Source organism: Aquila chrysaetos, chromosome 12 (assembly GCF_900496995.4).
Source record: "Aquila chrysaetos chrysaetos chromosome 12, bAquChr1.4, whole genome shotgun sequence".
In the NCBI taxonomy this organism is placed as follows: domain Eukaryota; kingdom Metazoa; phylum Chordata; class Aves; order Accipitriformes; family Accipitridae; genus Aquila; species Aquila chrysaetos.
In genome coordinates, this window is record NC_044015.1 from 27,220,080 (window position 1) to 27,239,891 (window position 19,812).

The following is a 19,812-nucleotide window of genomic DNA, read 5'->3' on the forward strand; positions in this document are numbered from 1 at the left end:
TCCATCTTTTGATTGTTGCCATGCAATAAATACAATGTTTGAAAAATAAGGTTATAATGAGGAGTTATAAAATTGTCACACGGTTTTGTCAGGAAGGAAATCCCATGGCCCGATCGTCCGTGGGGTGCAACTTAGCTGTTTGACTCCCTCCTAATATGCTGCAAACCTGATCTCTCTACCTTGCCAGAGATATTTGAATTAAAAATTGAGCTGTGATGGGAGCATTTCTGTGCTCCTTCAGTACCGAGAGAAGGTATCTTCCTATTGTATCAGTGGAGTTATAAACACACCGTGAGGGACATTTACTTCCAGCTTTCTGTGTGGTGGAGACGATCTGGTCCCAATTGCTGTATCATATGAGGTAGACAGGTGGCATCAGGCAGTTATCAAATGAAAGATGAAGGCAGCAGCAGCAGGTTACGGCCTCGGGCTCAGCAAATACTCGATTCAGCTGCAGCAGGTTCAGGCCTGAGGCGGGACGGTATAGCTGACTCCTGCAGAAACAAAATCAGACCTGTCACCAGTACAGTTCATCCATGAATGTGTGCAACGGGGATGCTGCAGAAGCTATGCAGAGCTGCATAATTACAGGTCAGCCGTGCATTTTGCAACATCTGGCTTGCTCCTTAAACCCAGAATTCCCCCAGGAATGGGAATCGGGTAATATCTGCTGCAAAAAACCTATTTATCGAAAGGTGCATTATGAAACGAAGCGTTTCGTTACTTAGAAGCTTTTGAAAGTTGTTTTTATGCAATATGAAGAGAGAGACAGGTGCAAAGAAAGTGTAAACACAGATGTACTAGATGTCCCAGTCCTGGCTACCAACAGCTGCTGAGTGGTCCCATTGGGTCAGTGATAAAACCATGAGGACCATGGGAGATGAGAACACACAGGATTAGCAGAATTCGTTGCCCATCAGGGAAAGCATGAAAGAAACAATCCTTTGCATATGCCTGTAAGGGAATCTGTGTTCAAGCAAATGTATATTTCTTTCTTTTATGCATATGCCCCAATGAAAGGTTTTTAGCCCAAAACCCTGTCCACTTTTCCAGTATTGGTCTAATAATTACTTTCTTTCTCTCCAAAACCTGTGCTGCTCTTAGATCCTTAAGACCAAAGTTGGCTGTAACAGCTTCACTACTACGCTTTTGCGCAGCAAAAAAAATCCTCCTTTCTTCAAAAAATAAACCAAAAATATCTAAGTAGATGAGCAGAACTTTCCATCTTCTAAAATTCAAAGCATAATATGTATAATCCAACAAATAAAAAAAATCCCAGGTCTATTTTAATCTTGACAATGGAACTTTTAATCATTTCAGAGTGGAGGCAGAGTGAGCTATTACCTGCCTGCAGTTACACTACATAGTCATAAACATTCGGGCTTGTTATTTCTAGCACTGAGAGCCTGAAGTCAATGGGAATCTTTCCATTAATGTGAAGCAGCTGATCAATCCTGAGAGCCCAAGTTTTATTCATGGTAAGGCTAGACCTCAATAAAAAAAAGTTAAGTGAAATATAATTCATAGAAATCAATTGAGGTATCGATCTTCATACGCTGATGTCAAAAAAAAAAAAAAAGAATGTGCTGTTTTTAACAGTATCCTGCTTTACAGTCTTCAAGTGGATCAAGAATCAGAAGAAAAGGTCTGGTTCTCCAGAACATTGTGTCTTCTTTACACATGAAGCTCTTTTGAAATCAGTAACAGTACAGCCTGTGAAACTGCTGACTTAAGAATTACATCCAGAGAATCACTGGGTCAGTGCACCAAGAAGTTTTCTCTTTTGCCAAGCATACTTGCATTGGTTTGAAATGGAATAAATTTGCTTAGCTGGAAATAAGATTGTTCTTTTCACTGAAAAGAGAAATGAGAAATTCTCTGGTCTCATCAATGACCCCAAAATATTTGGGCAAAGAAAATGTATAAACTTGCTGTGTAATTGTATAATGATTTACATCAGTGACAGGCAACTTGCCTGTCTGAATTCATCCATGGGTATGCTTTACTGTGATTTCTAAAGCAAATGCTGAGGTCTAAGAATTCAGGGTGGCAGTTATGAAACATTAAAAAAATCCACACGTGATAAAAATCTTTACTACTAAACACCAGTTAAAAACTACATAATTACTCAATAAGCATTTTTTGCAATGAAAAGTATCTTATATTTTTGAAATAATGCATATTTAACATAGATTGGTATCTCTGAAGCAGATGTCTCCTTGACATGTGCATTCAAGCTGTTGGCGGTGACCTTGTAGGGCAAAGCGGTTTTGAAAATTAGTTTTTGCCTCCCAATCTGTGAAAATAATGCTGTAGTGAAGATTTAATAAAAGTCATAGCTTCTCATAGAAGCTTATTTCAGCAAAGTAAACTATTAATTAAAATAACAAATGTCAGCTATTTCTCAGCTTGACAGTTAACACAGCACAGCTTTCACTTAGCATGATGTACAAAATGTATGGGAGGTATACCTATAATTCATTTTATCTATGTATGGTTCACTTCTTATATTTTAATATAGTGATAAATTAACAAAAAAATGCTGCAGTTTTCTTAGTGGTGTGAGAGCTTTGGGAAAACCCATCTGGCATTTAAATAGCGTATGGCTAAAATGGGGGAGAAAAATGAAATTAGGGAATTTCTGAAGGATTTTAAGCTTTGCAAAGCAAAGGAGAAAATTTGTAACCCTAATGCTTGCCTTTTATGTTCAGTTACCCCCTGAAGTGGAGGAGAGGCAGCGGGGTGGGAGAGGAAGGTGTGCCTCTTTATTGCAACATGGATTTTGCTTAAGATGAAAAAAAAGCAAGAGGATGGGGTTATGGTTTTGAGTTATATGCTGGTATGAAGATAAATGCCCCTCAGGAACTGAGTCATAAGGTAGCTGCAGTCACGTCCTCTAAAAAGCTTTGGTCTGGCAAAAGGGCTTACTGGATCTTAGCACAAGTTAAAGCAACCTTCAGGGTTTTTTCCCAGTATTGCCACCTCTTCTGCCAGGTGGTATCACCAAACAGCACAGGAGGAAGCAGCGTAGCCATGTGTGTCTCGCCTTGCCTGTATACAGCAGCTTTGCAAAGGAATTGAAATACATTCTTTACATAAATTTTACATCCCGCTGTGGGCATTTCTGTGGATGCTCTCTGCCTTTGTTGTCCTGGTGGTTTGGTGTAAAAACACAGTAATGAACATCTGAGGTTCTGGTTTACATTCATGATTTGCATCTGAGCAACCTTGTTAAGTCTGTGAGAGAAACAGGTCATAAGTAACCTCTCATGTTGCAGCTCTGTTTTTGTGAACCCAACTTGAGGTGTCCGAGCACTTGTAATTTCAACTACAAGCATTACTCATTCGTATGCGCCGAACTGCTTTCTCTCTTCTGTTGGAATCCCAGAACTAGGAAAGCACGCTTTGAAAAGTTTGTCCTTAACCTCTGCCACAGGTTTCTTACCTAAAAGGTGTATATAATGCTTTTTTCTGTCTGAATGGTTTCTGAAATAGAGATGACTCGGCATTTGATATTCTTGTAGTTAACTGCCCCTCATAGCTGAGAAAGCAAATCGTGGAGACAGGCGAAAGGCCAATAGCCAATGTAAATAAGATGATGGATTCAGAAAAGTCTTAAGCACAGGTCCAAAAGCAGTCAAAAAGCTTATAAGCCCTCATCTCAGAAGTCAGCATTTTAAAAATTTGATGGTCAGTGACTAGGAAGCTTAAAAGTCAGAAGCAATGTACTTGGTATGTTTCTTCGGGACTAAAGGGTATTATTTCCTAGAGAACTGTGACTTACTGTGTATTTGTTTGACTGGGGGGGTGCTTTCCTTCTGGGATATGGTTCTGCTGTCTCTTGATTTTTATTTTTATTTTTATTTTTTTCTAATCCTGTACTCTGTGACACAATGCTTGTCATAGTCAAGGGAAGGAACATCTTATATGAGCACATCATCAAAATACTGATAGTGCAGCTCTGAAATTTCTCCATATATAGCTGAGAATGTACCAGCCATAAAGGGGACACCTCCCACCCCCGCCCCCTGCCTTCTAACTGTTTTTCTCTTTTTTTCACGGAGTGAATCTGAACCTCTACAGAAATCCCGAATGATTTGCAGCAGCACTGCACACAAAACTGACTGGCTAAAATGTAAAGATTTTTTTTAAAGTGGGATTCTAAGATTAAATTCATCCCTGTTTCTAAGTCAATGGTTCAATGAATCAGGGAGAAAACAAATCAGAAGCTAGATGTTAATTATAGGGCTGCCCATAGAAAAAACCTTCATCCAGACTTCAAAAAGACACTGACTGAATTGCAACTTCTATGTTACAATTTTATTCACATAGATGTGGTATCACTATTCAGCATTTCAATTTTGGCAGGCTCTGGCCTTGATGCTATGCTATACATTGCATTAAGTAGAGTCACTAGCAAAGAGTAATACTACAGCCCTTTCACATTAGCTTTCTTGCACTCTTCCTCTTCTCCTTGAGCTTGAGATCTTGTGTAAAGTGCTGGTTATTTGGCATTTATAGAAATAAAAAGTACAGGGAGTAAACCCAATTTTTTTTAGTCATTAAAAATGGCTTTTGTTGCTCTAAAACTTTGCTTGGACTCATTAGCAAGCTTGAGTAAAGAGATGAATCTTTTTATCACTGTGATCGATGTAGCTGTAACCGACATACTTTACACGGCAGCATTGGCTGTAATGAAGCAATGGGAAGGAATCACTGTGTTGGCTGGAAGACTGTCTGCAGGGCAGTTCAGCAAGATGAAGCCAGGAGTAGTATATAGTAGATGAGAGACTTGTTTGGCAAAAGTTGTTGAAGTTTTTACTGGCAGTTTTTGCCTTGTGAGTCTGCAGCCTGTCAGTCTCTAGGAAAGAAGTGACTCAAGGTACTGAAGATAAATACAGACATTAAAGGCCAACTTGTGAACTCGGTACCAAAGGACATGTCTGCTGAGAAAGCTGAATCCTGATACTTGTATTTCTGTGGGTAGAAATGACTGTTACTTCAGCTCTGTTCTGAAGGGAGGGCTTTCATTAGGTGTGTGTTTGGTCCTCCACCACAGACTTTTTGGATTTGAGAGGGGAGCATTTCTTGAAAGCTGAACAACCTGTGGAACATACACTTAAGTGATTCATTGTTTAAAACGGGCAATTTATTTCAAATTAAACCATGCAGCAAAATTTATCGAGGTAGATATCTGATAATGTTTAGCAAACAAGTGCCTATACTGAGAAAAGGTATAGTGTGTGAATGATCCCAAGATACCTCATCTCCACAAATTGCTACGTGCCAGCTAAGCAGTAGAAACTATGTGTGTCCTCCTAACAACTGCAAGGTAAAACATGTTGGTCTGCAGTAAGCTCTTTTTTTGAGAAACTACCTGGAAAATAGTAGGAGACAATACATGTTATTTCACATTTTCAAAGTGCATGCAGATGGTTAGTTACCAGGGCTCAGCTGCATGGTTCACAGTAGGTTGCAATAATTGGAACATGTGTGAGTCCCCCATGTTATGAATGGTATTAAAATCATACTATTAGGCAAAAAACCCACACCCAAAACAGTTGCAAGAAGGTGATAGCATGAATGCATTTATGAGTGTGTTATCTTAAAACATCGTAACTCAGCGAGTGATCGCATACAGATTATTTGCCATAGCTGTTGCATTGTAAAGCACCTGACATCAGTAATGGTAAGAAGCTGGTATATGGAGCACTGAACAAATTTATTGTCTGAAGCTTTTCTTTCAGATTTACCCCAGTTATTCCCAGAATGACATTGGTCTAAGTATCACAGAACTTTGGCTTATAAGGTGGTTCTCTTTCTACAGTGAATGTATACAAAAATCAGTATCTGGAGAAGGACTGGAACAGAGATACTGCTGGAGCCAGAATGAGAGTCGAGTAGGATCCGCAACAGCTCTTACAGCTCTGTGTCCCCCCAGCAGAGGAGAGCCAAGACTGGGAGTTTTGTACTGCTGAGAACCAAACCAGCTATCAGACTTCAGTGTTGCATGATCCACTACATACTGTTTGTATTGGCCACCACCAGCACCACTGGGACACTTCAACGGATTGTCCTCAACATAGCTAAAAAAAGTACAAGTTAGAATTTTTTAGCCTTAATTCTTACAAAAACTTGTATTTGATGCATGCTGTCGTGGTTTAACCCCAGCCAGCAGCTAAGCACCACACAGCCGCTTGCTCCAGTGGGATGGGGGAGAGATTCAGGAAAAAAAAAGTAAAACTTGTGGGTTGAGATACAGTTTAATAGGACAGAAAGGAAGAAACTAATAATGATAATAATAACAATAATAAAATGACAATAATAATAAAAGGATTGGAATATACAAAACAAGTGATGCACAATGCAATTGCTCACCACTCGCCGACCAATGCCCAGTTAGTTCCCGAGCAGCAATCCTCCCCAGCCAACTCCCCCCCCAGTTTATATACTGGGGATGACGTCACATGGTATGGAATATTCCTTTGGCCAGTTTGGGTCAGCTGTCCTGGCTGTGTCCCCTCCCAACTTCTTGTGCCCCTCCAGCCTTCTTGCTGGCTGGGTGTGAGAAGCTGAAAAATCCTTGACTTGGTGTAAACACTACTCAGCAACAACTGAAAACATCTCTGTGTTATCAAGATTCTTCTCATACTGAATCCAAAACATAACACTATACCAGCTACTAGAAAGAAAATTAACTCTATCCCAGCCAAAACCAGGACATGTAACGTACAATTTGTACATAGACACACCATTGTGCTTCAAGGGTATGTTTCACTTGGCGATACTTTTGGCATTTTCGGTATTTACACAGTTATGGTTCACAAAGAAAATATGATGTTCCATGGAACTCATGGGAAAGTGCTGTCTTGCTGATTGAATTCTGTGTAAAACAGGTCTGTTCTAATTGTGTAATGCTTTTTGTAAAGAGAAAACTCTGGCTGCGTTGAAGAGGATTATAAGCAGCAAGAAGGGAGCTATAATACAGACATGCTTAATACTGCTTTTTCTATGATCAGTATCAATATATACATGTCAGAGTGGGTCAAAGAATATGAACTAGCTCAAACATTTGTCTTTGACATAAATAGAATAAGGCTGTCGTGTTATTTTTCACAGGTTTTAAAATACAGAGTTAATAATGGCTATTACAGTGCCTGTTTTCACGATACGTTCAATTACCTCTGTGGTGAGGGAGTAAGGAGCTCATATTCCATTTTCCTTTCAAGGCATTTGTCATATGCTTTCAGTGTTGGAATTCTGGGTGCTTCTGAGGAGTGACTTTTTTGGCCATGTTTGTCTTCCCCCTTGCATGTGAGTAAGACCTGAATGAATGGGTCTCATTAGTTTTTATCTGCCTTCTACCTATGAAGGCAGACAGTTCTAGTGCAGTCGGATCTTCAAATATTCCTTTTAAATGTTTTGATTGACGAAGTTTTGCATTTCTCATAAACAATCCTAATATGTAGTTCCTCCATATGAGGGTCATGTAGCCAGAACTCAAGTTGGTGGTGGACTGTTTTTACACATAAAGCTGTTATTGCAGGAAAAATGTACCACTAATAAGAGCAAAATGTCCCTATATTTAGTTGATTTTTGAAGAAAAATTGAATTTATTCATTAAGTCATAACTTCTTGGTACTGTGTGGTACCTAATCAACTAAAATGCATATCATAGCAATAAATATTTATCTGAGAAGTGGTTATCTGCTGAGACCAGATCCATAGTACAACACAAACTAACACAAGGTATATGAATCTTTTGGAAAAAAACTGTGAATATACAGTCTGCTTAATCTCATGAACTAAAGTTTAGTCAATTACATGAGATATGAAATTTGTTTTTTCTAAAGATGGGACATAGCAAAATATATTATAAAGCCATTGCAATTAGTAAAATCAGGAGGAGCCCATTGTATATGTAACTACCTGCAACCTGAGCCTTGTTCCATTCAATCAAAACCCCAAGGTAACAAGTAGTGGTCAGCTTTCATCTCTTTTTCTCTCTATTTTGTTTATTTGTTTATTTCCAACTCTCTTTTTAATTCACCTGTGGTAGTGCTTAGATCTGGGTGTGAGGACAAGACTATCGCTTTATCAGACATTCACTTACTTAGGATATTAACCACTTGTTTGATGTGACTTTGTAGCAATCAGTCATAGTGTTTGTGTGATTGGCAGAGGAGGCTTCTGGAGAGAACTGTTTAAAGTAAATTAAAATAAAATGTTCTTTGTGGGATGTTGTTGTAATCATAGTTGTGAATTTAAAAGACCCAACCTTTCAAACATGGTCACTGATACTGGATTTCAATATGAAATATCTGTCATCTTTGGAGATTTTAGTACAGTATTGCAGACTTGGGCTGTAAGCATTTGCTTAGTGTCTGTGAAAATCAGGTCATGACTGAAGTGTGAGTGCATGCTGCATATTTAGGTGCTTCTGAGGAGGGACGGGATATGTCCTTTCCCATTTTTTTACCCATGATTTTAGGGTTTCTTAAGGGTGCTCCCAGTAAAACCAATAGGAACTGCAGGTACTCTGCACTTGTTAAAAGCTGGCTAGGTCTTGATTTTCCAGGGTGCTAAGCACCCTTTGTGCTCAGTGACTCAGAGGCAGCTGTGCTTGCTCAGCAACTCACAAATCTGAGTCCTTATTGCAGGTAGGTGCAATTGGAAATACTGGCTCTTTTCCCAGAATGAATCAGGTTTAGCACTGTGCAGAAGAGGAGAGCTTACTCTTACCCACCTTTTGTCCTCATGCTCACAGCCTACTTATATTTAGCTGATATTGCTGGTACAGAATAACTCATTTAGATGCAAGAGCCCAGTCTTCATGCTTTAGTAACTCTAAAGGCTTCCCTAGCAAGCAGCATTGCAGCTCTTTTATGGTGAAGAGAGCCCTAAAACTATTTAAAGCTGTGAGCATATATGAAGTGTCTTTCCTGAGAACCACGTTTCATAATGCTGGCTAAGTGCTTAAGTGCTACTCAGTTGCATTTGGTGAAGTGGTATCGGTAGCACTTGACAGCTGATTACTTAGAGAAACTGAAAGAAAGATCTCATTCCTTTCTCTTCGATGTCGGTAAAGAATATTTGTAATGCAACTACACTAAACTAGAGATATGAGGGAAGTCCTACTGTAGAGAGGCTTTTATATGGACTGATAGATTTAGGATTATATTGTTGAGAGGGTGAATAACAACAGCTGTAGCTGCTGGCTTGTGTTCTCTCTCTGCTACTGTCACCAGTGCTATTGTCACCAGCCCAACATTTTTTGTCACAAAAACCTGGGAAAAGCAAAACTAATAATCTAAAATTAGAGGATGCCACCCACCCCCCAAGAAATTCAAGCACCAAACATTGACCATTTCAAAACTAGGGATCATTAGTTTTTTGTAAATAGTTACTTTATCTTCCATTTTAGAACACAGTTTAGAGTCATCATAAACATCTCAAGCTCAACTTAATTGTGTTTATAAAGTGAACTGGGATGCTTCTTTGGAGGTTGCTCAGTTTGTGGAATAGCTGTCTCCCTAAAAATAATGAATTTCTGTGGTCAGCATAAATTGTTGACTTCGCAGCTTTTATAGATTTCCCATGCTCTAAAGATTAAATCTTTCCAGCTACTAAACAAATCATTCATTCATTTAATGGATTGCTTATCTTGACAATGACTATTCCTATTTCATGTATATAAAAAAAATATTAATCTGATAATTGGCTCTATTTACTGGCATTTTTCAAGTGAAGTTTAATATATCTTCTATAGATATTGATTTCAAATGGTGCACACATATTGACTAAAATTAAAGGTCTCTGTCCTCTGCAGAGGAGGACTCTTCCCACTAGAAATAATAGTGAATCTAAGCAAATATACTATTTGAAATGAAACTGCCATTACGCAGTTTCAGACAAATGTACTCGCAAGTTCACTTACCGCAGGATGGTATTTGTAGACAGACTGTCTGAAAAGAGACAAAAAACTTTCTCCTGTGAGGGTTATATCAGGACAATTTTGTTCATTTTCCTGTAAATGCAGGGGAATCAGCTATTAATGGACTTAATTATGAAAGGCACTGTTGGTTTGTATTTAGTGTTATGCAGCAGCAGTAAGAACATTGTATTTTGATCATCCACAAGCAGTTTAGAGTCCGAGTGGTACTGTAACAGAACAATGAAACAAAACTCAGTTTCTTTTTCATGTTAAAATAAAACTGTATAACATAAATGTATCTCGGACACCTTGTCAATATTTATCAGTCTTTATTGAGAGATGCATTACCAATCTTTGCTAAATGATTAAGCATGACACATCTAGCTTAGCTGGGTCTAGTTCTGTTGCCTGCTATGGAGGCGTAGTCTGATTGTGGTTTATGAGTTGGATAGAGTAAATCAGAATCACCTGTAATTTGTTTCTCCTGATATGTGTGATCTTATGCTGTATTTAAATTTACATGAAAATGAAGTGTAATTGCCTCTGTTGGACCATCCATATCGAGGGCGCTCCTCTTCTTCCTTTGGCAATTAGTAAACATGATTTTGTGTTAAGCCTGAGCTATGTGGTATGGCCAGACAAGCTTGCTAACCCCTTCTGCGCCATGCCTCTGTCCAGGCACAGGTTTCTGGAGAAGGCAGCTGCTAGTGGCGTTGCTGCCTATCTGAACCCGGACATTCCCTCCTCCTGTTAAAGTTGAGAGGAGGCCCTCTGGTCTCAGCTGACAAGTGATAATTTCGGGGCTGTGTTTTGGAGAGGTTAAAACTAGCTACTTCAATGTGCCTACTCTCTTTACCTCTGGCAGGTATTCTTACTAGCTGCAAATGGTTGTTATTAGTTGCCGCCTTCCAGGAGCAGGGAGGGGGTGCATGCCAGCAGGTAGTTCCGGTCTCAGCAGAGATTTATGTGGCTGTTAGTATCTGAAAGTCATTAGGAAACAGCTCTATAAGCTGCCCCTAAGCTTTGATTTGGCTTTCATTGAAACAGTGTTAGGGAACTTGATCAGTGGGCTATTTCATCTTTGCTTTGATACAGATTGAAAGGCTTAGCATAACACATAGCATATAATTTTTACCAAAAAAGTGTTGGTGAGGATTAAAACAAAGATGACATCTTTGACTGTCTTGGGTTTTGTTTAGCATTCTGTTTAGATACTGGGTCATTACTGAAAGCCTGTTGTCATTAAAGAACAGACTCCATGACTACCTGAATATTAACTCTAACTTGAGTTTGATCTAGCATGAAACCTTGATGTTGAATGTTCCAATAATTCTCATTTGAGTTGGTTAACTGAAAGGGAGTAAACACATCAGCTATAGTTAGCAGAATTTGGCAGCTCGGAAAATATATTTTTTTTTTTTTTTCTGGTACATTAGTTCCTCTAATAATTGAATAATCTAATCTGATTCTGCAGCCTTTGATAATAACATTTATTTTTAATAACTATTTTATAAAGTTTGCCATGTATCTTGAGTAAGAATAATTAATTTAAGAATAGTTAACTCAGGTATGGTTAGCTTACTGTGAATGTGAAGCAAAGATCTCTATTATGAATTGAATCACAGTAACACTTCTGCAACTCTTGCACTATTCTGGGGGTGTTTGATTCAAACACTGACCTAAGCTGACCTGGCGTAGTTTGTGTGACCTGATGGGATCATAGTTGGAGACGGTATGGCTGCGGGCATATTGAACATTATTATTTCACTATCAAGCACTTCACTTAATATTTTGTCCACCAGTTTATAAATTAAGCATTTAGCATGGAGAGACTGTTGTGCTTCAAAAGATTATGGGGCTCAGCTTTGTCCTACCTCAGGCAAGAATCCGATTTGTTGCAGTGTAGTTTTACCAACGGACCATGAATCTGGAGTTTTGATTTATGTCTGCTGAATAACTAACTGTTTGAACCATAGATCATACAACAGGTGCTGGCCACTTTCCTTTGTTGGATGCCACCACTTGTACAACAGATATCTTGGATACAGAATTTTCGCTATGTATTTAAAAAACTGAGGGGATGATTTTTTTTTGTCATAATGCAGTCCCTTACATTGTGGCATTGGTATACGCAAGATTTTACCTTAAAGCATGTCAATAATCATCCTGGTCTCGAAGGTGGTGTTACTATTTTGGATTTTAATGGGGCATAGATCTTTCCCAGAAACTGAGGAATGGAATACCCTTGCCTGCCTTCATTCTTGGAGGTGGACAAGACATCAGAAGTCAGTGGGTATTGAACTAATAGAAAAGGAGCCTTGGTATAGTGGTTAAAGAAACATTGATTTTTGTTAATGCTAGAAATATTTGTGTGTAGGATGGATTTCCACATTTGCCCTTTACTATTGCATTGACAAAAAAATAAATATCCACACCTGTTTGTTTTTCATCAGGCAGAATTGTGTAGTACACACAAATATTTGCCACCTTGTTTGACCTTGTCCCGAGATATTTACATCTTGGAACCCATTTAAATTTTCTTGTTGCGTTGGACTTTGAAGTATTTGGCAGTGAAAGAGATGTTGTTGACATACCAAATACCAAATATTACTTTTAGTTTTAACTGCTTATCGTACTGTATATGCTGCATGGAAATGAGAAACATTTCAACAAGTTGACTTCATCTCCTGCTCTTTTCAAGGCAGAAGTATATTTATTTAAGGGAAGGAATAAATGGCCAAGGTTCAAAATATTGAGCCTAGTATACCTGAGGAAAATAATAACAAACTCTTTCTTAGGTCTATTTGAAAGACATCTGCATTTGTGCCTTAATGTGCCTTGCTTTAAGAAAAAAGAAAAAAAACAAACCAGAAAACTGCAAAGTCCAACTGACCTGTATGTCAATCAAGGCATGGCCATTCTGAAAGATGAGGGCATGTTGGTACGGCTGGTCCTAGCCCCTACTGGCCATGGCAAGTATCAGAGACGCAGGTGTAGAATTTCATAATGGACCTCTTATCTTAGGGTAAATGAAAGAATAGCGCTTCCCTTTCTTGCTTTTTATAAGGTAACAGGACTACATCTGCTGCCACTCTGTCTCACCTAGAAGTTCTCTCTGTTTCTCCTGAGATGGAAAACAAACATGCATTTAAAACTCTGGTTAAAAATGAGTCTCATGGGGTCACCTCCTGCACTGTGGCTGCTTGTTTCTTCAAGTGGAGCCAGCTGCCTTTCTGGGTCTTAAGAGGCCCTTATGCCCTGTTTTGACTCCCACATGGTATGATATTAAAATAAACCAGTATGAATTCATCTAAAACAATAAATTGAAATTCCAAGGTAAAGGCACAACATAAAACAAGCCAACTGAAAGTAAAGGTCCCAGGTGAAAACTGGGGAAGCGGGGGGAGAGGTTAAGCTGAAAGACAGTAATAATTGCAATAATAAACTTCCCAGAGGAAGTGCAACCCAAGTGAGCTTTCCTATAATCCTCTTGAACTCACAGCCAAACCATCAGTTATCGCTTATCTGAATTACAGTGTCTGCTAGAGACCCTAAACAAGGCTGGGACTCCGCTGTGCTGAGCAGGGAGCACGCATACAGTTAGGGGCAATTCCTGCCTTCAACACATCGTTTTCTAAATACACCAATCTAAATGGGGTTTAGCATCTATAAAAAAGTTAGCATAGCAGCTAAAAATTTTTCCTGTAACATGAATCTCTGTGATACCAGAAGAGCTTACTGAAGAGTCGAAAGCTCCGTTGCTGGAGACCCTTCAAGGTAAATTGAAGAGGGGACTAGAAGACTGCAGGGTTCAAACTTGCACTGGCAAAAGAACATGCTGTAGATGACCTAACAGGTCTTTGTCATCTCCAGCCTTGGTTGTATAGTACATGATTTGATTCTTAACAGTCTGGGAAGGAAACATTCATTTGTCATATGAAAAATAACCTTTAAGCATCGAATGAGAAGTTTATTACTGGAAGTCTATAATTGCTCCTTTGAGAGATGACACAAAGGTGCATTCTTCTGTGCTGACATCATATTTATTGGCAAAAAGGGTAGATGCTCTTTCTTCTCTGCATCCTGCCATCTCACATATATTAATTTCTTCTATACAGTTGTAGTAAAGATCTTGGCCCTGTATGTTGGAAAGTGCATGCTAAGTTTAAATCAGCCAATATCAGGTGGGATTTAGGGAAAACTGCCATTCCTTTATCAATGTCTGGAGGCTACTGAATTTTAAATCTTACATACAGGTCAATGCAATTCTTGTTGAGTATAGCCAGCCAGCCTTCATGTGTGACGTATTACCATGTTGTGTCTTGAAGATAACTCTGAGCAAGGTCCCAAAGAGAGCTACATCTTTGCAATCTTCTGCTATAAAAGTTCAAATGGGCCATAGAAAAAGAGACACTACCCTCCCCACCTTTTTTTCCCCCTCTGGTGTATTACAGAATTTGATCAAGATGGAAAGGAGTCTTCCCAGTATCTGTACGATCATGACCAAATGAAAAGTAGAAGTCATGCTAGCTGTGGTTTAAATGTCTGGGAAACGTCTGTATAACAGAGAATGCAGTAGTACCAAGAAGGAAAATTTAGCAGAGAAAAAATATTAGAAGTGTGAATTAATGATTTAGATAGCTCTGTAGACATTCATTGCCTTTTATTTCAATTTTTAATTGTTAGGCTTTGTACTTAATAAAAAAGGTAAAAAAATCAGCTGCAGAACTGTTGGACCCTATAAATATCACATAAGTTGGAGGAATGGATAATTATCAAGTTTCAATCAAGCAATAAAACTTATATAAAGTAGCTACAACATTACACCCTATACAATAATATTAGAAAAATATTTACTCTGTGTTTGAAAACCAACCTGTATGCAGATCTTCTAAATACTTTGATTTAGTCTCTTATGCTTTGATTTAGTATCTTCTCAATCACAGTTTGTATAAATGTCAAATTATTCATATTTGTTTTCCTCCAGAGGAATTTAGAAAGTCAGTCTCTCTTTAGATTGGGTGCAGAAAGAAATAACGTGTTTTTCCTCACCTCCAACAGAAAATAAGTGCAGTATGACTGTTAGTAAGCTTGCATAAGCACATTATACCATCATGAATTTTCCCAATTTTTACTATGCCTGAGTAACATGCATACTTGTGTTGCATAGATCTATTTGAACCAATTTGATAAGTTCTGTAGTTTCTTATGGAGCAGGAGGACAGATTATACAGCCTTAAAAGCTCACAACTTTTCACTTGTTTTTCTGCTTCTATTCCTGAATGAAATGAGTCAAATAAGTAGTGGAGTGGTCCACACACTTTGTCCAATACAGGACTTCATTCTGTGATTAGTCCCCCAAACCAATATACACTATGCTTAAATTGATGTTAGTGTTACTTTACATCCTTTTCATTATATTTTTAATGGATTCTAGTAAGCACTGTAACTAGTATATTTTTGTTACAAAACATTTTTTCATAGCTGTTGCTATGAATTTTTTCTTTCTGTTGTGTTAAGAAAGTTCTTTGCAGACGTATCTTTAATCATGAGATCCTTGACTAGTCAGCCTACAGCTGTCTGCTTTTTGATATGGGCAGTACTGGTGTAGAGAGACACATGTTGGCCATGGTTTTAAAACCATGTGTAGTCATCAGCTTTAGGCTGTCTTTAGCCACATCTCCAAGTGCTGTTCAGTACCACTGAAACTAATGAGTACCATTGAAACTGATGTACACCAACTGAATTTCAAATTTCCTGGCATCTTTTAATAGTGTAAGCCCGGTAACAGTCTTATATGTTGAATCTCATGGAGGGGATAAAAGGACTTTAGCTGACTTCAAGGGTGACTCCTGCTTCAGCTGAGGTCAAACCACAGCCTCTGTGAGGAGAGTCAGTTTTGCTAATGAGGTCCTTACTTTCATAGGTGCTTTATACATACAAATAAAAGCACATTTCTTAAATAATATCTCACTTAACAGAGGGCAAAGCACCTGTTACCTAAAAATATGTAAAGAAGAAAGGTGCTTGAAATATTTCCATTGAGTGGCTTTAAGGATCAACTATATTTAATACGTTTGGAATATGTAATATGCTGTACCATTAGACAGCTCTCTTTATATGGGCATATAAGCATGCAGTGTTCCCTGCATATTAGTTTTGTCCTCAATTTGATAGGATACTTTAAAATGTTTTTATATATTTTATGTATATTTGTTTAGGTATTTAATATATGTTTACTATTTATTTACTTTTATTTTTTCAAGGAATTAGGTAAAATTCCCATTTGTTTCCCCTTCCCAGCACTGTGTGTATTTCCTTTATATCACTATGGTCCGTGCTTACTTCCTTCAGCACCTGCTGTCCTGTTAGAGTAGTAACTCTGGAGCGGAACTTGTAAGTGGCATGTATCGATGCTGAATCCTTCTGATGCCCGTCTGTAGAAGGATGAAGGATCATAATTTGCCCTGGCTTCTGGGCTTTTTGTTATTTTATATGTGTGTATGTATATATGTGTGTGGTCTGTGCTTCCAAAGTACAGATTAAATTAAAAGAGAAGCCTGGAGCAGTTTAATGTTCCCAGTAGCATTTTATATATTTTTTTTAAGCAAACCTTAGAAGGTTCTGACCATGCCTCTGCTGCGTTGGTGTGCTGGTTTTGGCTAGGATAGAGTTAATTTTCTTCATAGCAGCTAGTATGGGGCTGTGTTTTGGATTTGTGCTGGAAAGTGTTGATAACCCAGGGATGTTTTAGTGACTGCTGAGCAGTGCTTGCACAGAGCCAAGGCCTCTTCTGCTTCTCACCCCACCCCACCTGCGAGGAGGGTGGGGCTGCACAAGAAGTTGGGAGGGGACACAGCTGGGACAGCCGACCCCGACTGACCAAAGGGATATTCCAGACCATAGGACATCATGCTCAGCATATACAGCTGGGGGAAGAAGGAGGAAGGGGGGGACATTTGGAGTGATGGCGTTTGTCTGCCCAAGTAACTGTTAGACGTGATGGAGCCCCACTTGCCTGGAGATGGCTGAACACCTGCCTGCCGATGGGAAGCGGTGAATTCCTTGTTTTGCTTTGCTTGCACGCGTAGCTTTTGCTTTCCCTATTAAACTGACTTTATCTCAGCCCATGAGTTTTCTCACTTTTACCCTTCCGATTCTCTCCCCCATCCCACTGTGGGAGAGTGAGTGAGTGGCTGTGTGGTGCTTAGTTGCTGGCTGGGGTTAAACCACGCAGCTGGCTATTGCTGTTTTGATCCATCTTTCAGCCTCTTACCTCATGTGATGCTCTAGGCATGTGCCGTGTTAACAATTGTATAAAATGTGTCCTGCTATTTTACCTGTACTAGAGATGTTGCAAACAGCTGTAAGGATCCTCCTGTGACCCAGGAATACATGAATCAGAGTTTTCTGATATGAGATTGGAGACCCAAAATTATACTTATGACTTTTCCATAACCACTGGTGTTTGTGGTATATAACACTTCTTCAAAACAGCAACATATTGTGATATCAAAATATGAGTCTCATGTATAGCCAGTAAATAGTATTGTATAACAGTTTGTCATGAGTATGGGAGTGAAACATTTCATGAGAAATTGATCATTTTTTCCAAGTCTGTGGAAATGTGTCCACCAACCTCACAGAGCTTATTTATACTTTAAAGGCCCAGCAGTAGTCATAGGAATTTATGCATTAACGTGTTGATGTATATAAGTGCTCAGTTTAAGGCACCAGAAAAATACCTGGAAAATTTGGTATTACTTAATGTGGGCAGAGGTACTAGAATCCAGTACAGAGGAAGCTGAACGATATTGTTTATTTCAGTAAGGGTTTGAGTGCTCTGTACAGTCTAAACAGCATCGCAACTGTGTGAGTTCCACCAAATCACTCAAAATTAGTACGGAAATGGAGACATATTCTGAATTGTGCATTGTGTGTGCCTTTATTTTTAAAAAATCTTTGCAGCTTTTCTTTTGAATGTCTATATTTAAATTGTTCTGTATCAACAGAATTGCTGCTTATTCTCTGTATTTGAAAGGTATTCAGATAGTTTTAGTTGTATTTATTGTTTGAATGATCTACTTCAGTGGTGCTTGCTGCTTGCTTTGTAATTTGTTTCTGCAGGTGGCTCTGACTTTGAATTGCATCAGTCTTTTTATTTGAAATTAATCTTTTTGAGCAATCTGAAACAACATTCAGCCATTCCAACTATGCCCCCTGTATTTAAAACAACAGATTCCTGAGCTGCTTCGTCTGTTCTTCAGTGTAAGCCTCATCATATGTATTTCTCTATATTGTTCCTCTTAGAGTTGCTCTGGTATTTTGTATATTGTCTACACGTAGCTGTTCCATACAATTCTAGTTATGGTTTTAAGTTTATAATGCATTTATGTTAAGAAAGGCAGAATCTCAGCTGGTGAAAGTTAGTATAGCTCTTCTGAAATCAATAGTGCTCTGCCAGTTTCTACCATTTGATGATCTGGCCATAATAATGTAATGTTACTAAAGAGATAACACAGTGAAAAGGAAGCATTATACTGATTCAGCTGGGGCGGCTATTAGATTGGAGTACTGCTGAGCACATATTGTCTAATATTCACCTAATGGCTGATATCCATTTCATGGGACCCAATTTTTAAATCTCTACTAAGCGGAGTTAATGAAGTTAATTTTCCAGTGTAGAGGGGGGGATTTTTTTAAAAACACCAAATCTGTACCAAAATGCATGGTCTTCTGTTGGAATAAGATTAGCTCATAAGATTAGCACATAAAAGTGAGTTTTGCCCACTTGTCCGCTGAGGATCTGGCACCAAGGTGCTCAGTTTTATTAGTGCATTTGGAATTGAAAAGCTAGTTGTATGAATGCCCTTTCAAAAATCCCAAGATGCCTCTATTGCAACTTTTAGTGTAAGTAGCCATTCTTAGGGTGTGACTCAGGGTAAAATGTAGATGGTGTACATTGTGAAGAAAAACATGTGTTTCTTGACTGCTCTGTAAAATAACACATACCTTTGTTTCCATTTCTAAATGCAAATATGCTCTCACACATAGTGTAAATTACAATTGCTTTAAAGAAAAGGTTTTTAGGGATAAAATGGTTATGAAAGCAGAATAACAAGTTTCACTTCTGAATGTACAAAGATTCATAATATATTGGTCTAATTGTACTATGTCCATACTTTTCTCCTATTCTACAGAGAAAATTAACTAAAGTGGCTCTTCTTTCAGGTAACTTCTCATATCACTGTGATATCAAATGCAGATAATATTATTGTCTCTTCTTTGGTATGATTTTAAATAATTTTTAATCTTCATTTAATCATCAAGTAAATTATTAATTGAACTACTTTTTTAAAATCAGTTTAATTCTAATTTAATGTCAGTCAAAAAGATTTAATTTTCTTACTTTTATCCACTAGCACATGCTAATGCTTAAGCCAGTGTTTTTATTATATGATCTAGTGTCTTAACGTGACTACAATATAAGCACAGTGCTATGCACAAGCACTTAGGCAAATTGCTGCCTGCAGGAGCACACATAATGCCCGGGCTTGTATACAGGGTAGTGGATGAAAGCCTTTGGAATACCATCTGTGATTACTCAGATATATCTTATTTTCAGAAATGATTCCATAAGTCTTTTCCTAAAGTTATAGTAAAAAGTGAAGTGTTGAGTCTCTAAGTTTACTGGATGCCAGTGCTCTGATTTTTTTTTTCCTTTTTAAATTGAGAAAGAAAAAATAATATGTGAAATTAAACTTTGGGAAATAATGTGACTTTTCTACTGCCTTTTCTTCACTGTTGAAAATGGCAGCGTCTCCTGGCCAAATTTACTTTGCAATGCTTGAACAAGCATTTCACAAACTTTCAACTGT